Source organism: Brassica oleracea, chromosome C9 (assembly GCF_000695525.1).
Source record: "Brassica oleracea var. oleracea cultivar TO1000 chromosome C9, BOL, whole genome shotgun sequence".
NCBI classification, from domain to species: Eukaryota; Viridiplantae; Streptophyta; class Magnoliopsida; order Brassicales; family Brassicaceae; genus Brassica; species Brassica oleracea.
This window is the reverse complement of record NC_027756.1, coordinates 38,527,117-38,533,231: the sequence shown is the minus strand read 5'-3', so window position 1 is coordinate 38,533,231 and position 6,115 is coordinate 38,527,117.

The window sequence follows — 6,115 nt, the reverse complement described above, 5'->3', positions numbered from 1 at the left end:
TAACATTTGGTTCCCCCCGGCTCCAGGTCTCAACCTCAAAGCCAGCCTCTACATTCTTTGGTTCCAGCTGGTTCTTGGTCTTAACTATATGTCACACCTCTACAAAAGTCGGATTTAATATTCCCAAGTAGGGGCAATCATCACAAACATCAAGATCAGTGGATAGTCCACTAGCATCAATCTAGCAAGCCCCAGACACCACCAATGCGTCAAGGCTCATAACTCCGCCCCATAGGAGAAAGATGAAGGGCTCTGAAGCAGCACACAACATCTTTCGGCCAGGTTCACGACTTTGATAAGTTACATAAGCAGGGGAGTCAAAAGAAGAGTTCCTAGGAACACCGTAGGCACACCAGACAACTACTAAAAGGTAACTGGAGAACCACCTTTCTCTTCAGGTTCTAGAATCTAAGTGGTAGTGGAATCCTATATAAGCCTGATAGCTAGGTGGATAGAACGCCTTTGAGTACTCGTCAAGTTCCGTTGGAGTTGTTCCACGAAAGGAACCCTGCCCAAGCGCCGGGAACACTGCTGCTCCACCTCCTGCAAAGGAGCCAGAGAAAATGCTAAACTCTTCATCAAGGGATGCTGGTCTTTATATCCTCAACTCATTTGAAGCAAATGGGAGTAAAAGGAGCCAGAGAACACTTGTTCCCGCTACTGTTCATCCAAAAGAAAAAAGCCAAACTTCTGGGTTCCAGATCCCAGCTTCCAGGTTCCGGATCTTAGGCTGTTCACCTTATAAGGAGGTCAAACCCAATGACCCCAAGAAATAGCAAGCACTGGCCACCTTACTACGCTTTCCTGGCAATGTACCCTGATATACTTCTAAAGGAAGCTAAGGCGACGTGCTTCTCAAGATTTCCAAGGCTACGGGCCTTTACATATTTCCAAGGGAAGACACGACCGCGGGGAAACCAGGGGCTATTGAGCTAAGCGTTAACCCAAGGGGCAACACGCATCAACAAATCCCATCAACATGCACGTGGCAAAGGAGATTCAAAACGAGGCGACGAGTCATCGAATAACATCCAGAAAATGTTGGGAATGGCTCATCCAAGTGGGGGCAGAGAACGGCTTGGACGCATCATTAAATGACATCATAAAACGCTGAGAGTGGCTCACATAAGCGGGAGTAGAGAGCAGCCAGAACAAGTCATTGAACAACACCTACAAAAAGAGAATACACAAACCCCTGACAACGGATTCCAACTTCAGAACCGGATCAATTCCTACCTCTGGGTCAATTTGGGCTCGGGTCTTAGAAGATAATTCAACCCTCGCGATGAAAGCCCAAGGATGGAGAACTGCTGTCACTACAAGATCCGAACATAAAGCCCTTCAGAAGATCATCTCCAGACGAGTCCAAAACCTGGGAATTTCTCCTAGACCCCTGTCTACCTCAGGAAAGCTGATCCTTCTCCAGGTTCAAACACGGCCCAGACCTAAGAAGAACTCGGAAAAAGGGAAGCAATGTCCTGTCCACGATAAGCATGCAGAGATGGAACGACTCCGGTTGGCCAAAGTACACATGTTTTCTCCCGACTTCACCCATGAAATCGAAAGATAAGGGTAAACTATTGGGAATAAATAATTTTGGAAAATACTACTCCTGCTTCCGAGCAGGACCCTGATCTCCAGACACCCGCATGAAGAAGTTCCGACTCCGGCTCCGACTACGAAGCTCCGGCTCCGACCCCTGCTTCTATCCTTAACACCAGGTAAAAATGAAATGAAAAAAACTCTTCAAAATCTTACACATGGAGCATCGTACGAAACATGCCAATCCATGCAGTAACGCAGAAGGCATAAGTACAAACGCAATGTACTATATTCAAACTTAGAGTTTGTACAGGGAGCGACAATAACAATGGGTATGAGACATAAGGTAGGAATGGGTCTGCACAAGCCCGAGTATGCCGTCAATACTACCTAAAACCCCTGTATAGCCTCAGGCATATCGGAGTCCTAAATGTGAAAACCACTTGTATTAAAATGCTATGTGCTAAATAATACAGGGGACACAAGGCATAATCGCCAAAAAGTACAAAAGTCCGGGAGCACCCTATAATATCCTGCTTCTCCAGACGTGGAAAGCAGCAAAGCCTGGCACTTGGGTTTTCACCCATACCAGCACCTTCTAAGTCTGATAGTGGCTTCCTGCAGAAGCAGCATGCAGCACGAGAACACGATAGTGGCCAGCTTTCGAGAGGCAGAATGCGAAATCCCAACGGGTACCGGTAGTGGCCTCACCTGAGAAGGTAGAATACGGTCCCTTAAACTAAAACTCAAAGCCCCCGGGTTATTAAGAACCTTCGGGTCCCCAAGCAGTATCCGGGTCCTGAACCAATTTTTTCAGGGCGTGGAAAAGGTAAACCTCCAGGGTCTTTATAACCCCCGGGCCCAAAATCGACTTTCGGGTCCAAAAGCAACCTCCGGGTTCAAGTTGACCTCCGGGTCCTAAATACGACCTCAGGGTCTAGAACCTCCGGGTTCCCAAACGATCTCCGGTTCCCTAAACGACCTCAATACGACCTGAGGGTCTAGAGGAACCTCAAGATTCCCAAACGACCTCCGGGTCCCTAAAAGACCTCCGGGTCCTAAATACGACGTCAGGGTCTAGAGGAACCTCCGGGTTCCCAAAGGACCTCTGGGTTCTTACTCAACCTCTGGGTTCTAAATGCGACCTCCGGGTCTAGGGCATCCTCCAGACTCCAGAAATGACCTTCGGGTCCCAAAAACATCTCCGGATTCTGAAGCAATATCACGGTTCCATTCGATCCCAGAATCCATCTATTGAATTTTCGGGTCCATAAGAGAGACCTGCTATCTCTTGGGAAAAATTCACGAGTAACTTATCTACAGAAGGTGGAATGTGAAGCATCCCTATACTCCGGGTTCACGAGCCTAACACATATGGTTCCGTCTTTAAGTCTTCCCAAAGGGTAGTTGGACAACGCAAAGGAAGACACTGCTCCAAAAAGCCTACCTAGAAATCAACAGGAGTCTACCTGGCGAAGACGACTTCGAGTCGAAAGGATATACGAGAAGGTCCCCTTGAAGTAGGCCTGGGAATATGAGTTTTTCCCCGCGGGGCCCGGCCCGTTTGCCCCGCCGCAGGGCGGGTGCGGGTCGAACAATTTAGAAAAATCGATTCGCGGGTGCGGGTGCGGGTTATGAGCATTTTATGTGGGGCGGGTGCGGGTAGGTGGATTTTGAAGCGCGGGTACCCGCCAACCCGCAAATTTTTTTTTTACATTTTTTTTTTTAAAAATATTTTTTTTTGTAAAAATGTATATTTTGTAAAGAAAATATGGGAATTTTAAAAAATAATAATCAAAATATTTTAAAATATTTAAAATTTTAATTATAAATATATAAAATTTTAATTATAAATATACTATTTATATTATATTTTACAAAAATTAAATTAAATAAATATTTTTTAAAATAAAAATATAACCCGCGGGTCCCGCGGGTTATCCGCAAAATTAAGCGGGGCGGGTGCGGGTACAAATTTATTTGTTCGCGGGTTGTGCGAGTCAGATTTTTTGACAAAAAAAAAACTTTGTAACCCGCGGGTTGGCGGGTCAGCGGGGCGGGTTTGACCCGCAACCCAGCCCTACCTTGAAGGTCCACACAACCAACAGATTCCTTGACGACAGTCCATCCAGCCTCCGGGTTCCTGGACGAAAATCTATACAACCTCCAGTTTAAGAAGAATCACGTCTCCGAACCTATGAGTTTCAGAAGAATATACCTCTCAACCTTCATATTTTTGGAGAGCATGCCCAGGATCCTCCGGATTCCATGAGAGCACAACGCAAGGTTATCCCAGCATTGATTGTGGCTTACCTCCGGGGGCAGATTGCAGTACTACATAGTTGAGAGTGGCCAAGAATCAATGGCAGAGTTCAACTAGTATCTCCACCTTCCTTAGGCGGCGTGGAAATTACTGCTCGCCGCAAGGATGCTAAGCGCAACAAGGAGACCGGTATAGAGACCCTCCCGAAAGTCCATTACAGTCTTTACAAGCTCGAGAGGCACAAGCAAGGCCAGTAGAATCAAGCATGAGGATCCTCAGTTTCGGCCTCCGGGTCTTATTCAACCTCTTCGTCCTCCTGATCCTTAGCCTCGCCAAAATTCTCCCTCTCAGAATTCCTGGGTACCAACCCATACACTCCTCCACACGATTCGTGGAACCACAGAGTCCTGCCTGAGCTGAGGCCGAGTATAGCTACAGAAGCCGCACAAGCACCTGGGGTATGATCAGACGCATCACCCTTTATGCCGATGTTCCCGGCTTCTCTATCAAATTTTCGGCCAACTCCGGCCTATCTCCATCATGGGGGCAACGTCTCATCTTTATAAAACAGAAGAAGAAAGTCTAACAAGTCATCCGAATCAAAGGCTATACATCTCCAACCAGGCTGCAAATCCTTATACACCGAGCGCAAGTGCATCTGAGAACGACCGACAAGGCAGCGTGATACTATGGTGCAACTTATAAAGTCCTATGAAGAAAGTCATGTTATTTCCTGCCTTCAAAAATGAAGCCAGAAAATAAGGAGCAAACTGTTGGGAGAAAATATTCCATGAAGAGATTACTCCAGCTTCCGTCTTTCAGGTCCCTGCCCCCAGGGTCCGGGTTCCTACCTCTGGGTCCCAGGTCCCTGCCCCCAGGTCCGGGTTCCTGCCTCCGGTCACGGGTCCCTGCCCCCGAGTTTGGGACCTTCCTCCGTCTTCCAGGCCAAGTGATATCTCCTGCCTTAAGATAAATGCAAATCTTCCATTTATCAGGTAACCAGCTTAGAGAAGAAGGAATCTTCCTAAATCCAAGAGAAAGAGGAAGTATTCCAATATGATAAGTTGCCCTTGAGAAGAATGGAAATATTCTATTATCTAAGGATATATGGAATATTTCCAAACCCTAAGAGAAATGCACGACTTCCACTATAAAGATAGATTTCTAAACCTAAAGAAGAGGGGAACACGTCCATCTATGAGAGAAAACATCCAGCTCCAGAGCTCATGAATTCGACAGCCGCCAAGGCTATCTTTCACCCCGAGAAGACCTTCTCCTACGAGAGGTCTATGACAGGCTGATCCCGGCGATTACTACCATGAAGATGACGTCATATGCTCTCTGCAGAACGCCTACAATTCTACATACTGGTCCAGGCCACGATCTCTAGCTCACCGACAGGGACACTCCATGCTCATCAAATCATATTGAAGCTCCATGCTCCCTGCAGCATATCGACTACTCCACCATCTGTTCCGGCCATGCATCCGCTAGAACAGATGGTTCCTATCACCTACGGAGCCACGTGCTCATAAGGCCATATGTCCAACAAGGCCACGTTCCCATCCAGGCTCCACGCCTCCATCAGAGCTACGTCCTCCTTAGGCCATATGCCCACTAGGCTACGCACCCACTTAGGCTCCGCGCCTCCATCTATACATGAACTACGAAACGGCTTGATCCCTCACTGAAGGGTACGTAGGCAATCCCCCTTGAAGGATGCAGATATATATCCCAAACACCTTCCACGGTTCCTCAAGGACCGCCCTCTGATAGGCGGGACCATCAACTGTAGATCCAGAAGACCCTGTGGCCTTCACCATGGATAGGCAGTCCCTGCCTAACGATCAATCTCCCTCGCGGCTACTAAGACACCAACGACATATACTGGCCCATGCCCGTATGGCAGTATCTTGAGAGCAAGACCTCCGGGTTCATCAACCACCTAAGCGGGAGAAAGCACTATGACAACCAGTCTTGTACGCAACTGAGCACGGATCGCTTGTACACAAAAATCCCTTAACAGAACCGGGATTACTTTTCCGAATTGGAGGTGCCACCCCGGGGAGTCTTTCTATCATAGATTGCATGGCGTCGAGCTTTTTGGAGAAAATCTGCTCCAGATAGGTGGTCAATGAGGACTGCAATGCCGCGGCTCCTTCGGATGTTTTCTTCTCGGATTCTGGCTCGGAGTCGCTGGATATTGTTTCATGGACTCGCGTATCTCCAGCTTTTTCTTCTGATGCCCTAGCTTCATCTGAAGGCTGTCGAGCGGTACATCATGCGGTGTTGGGTGTGTCCAGGCTCGGC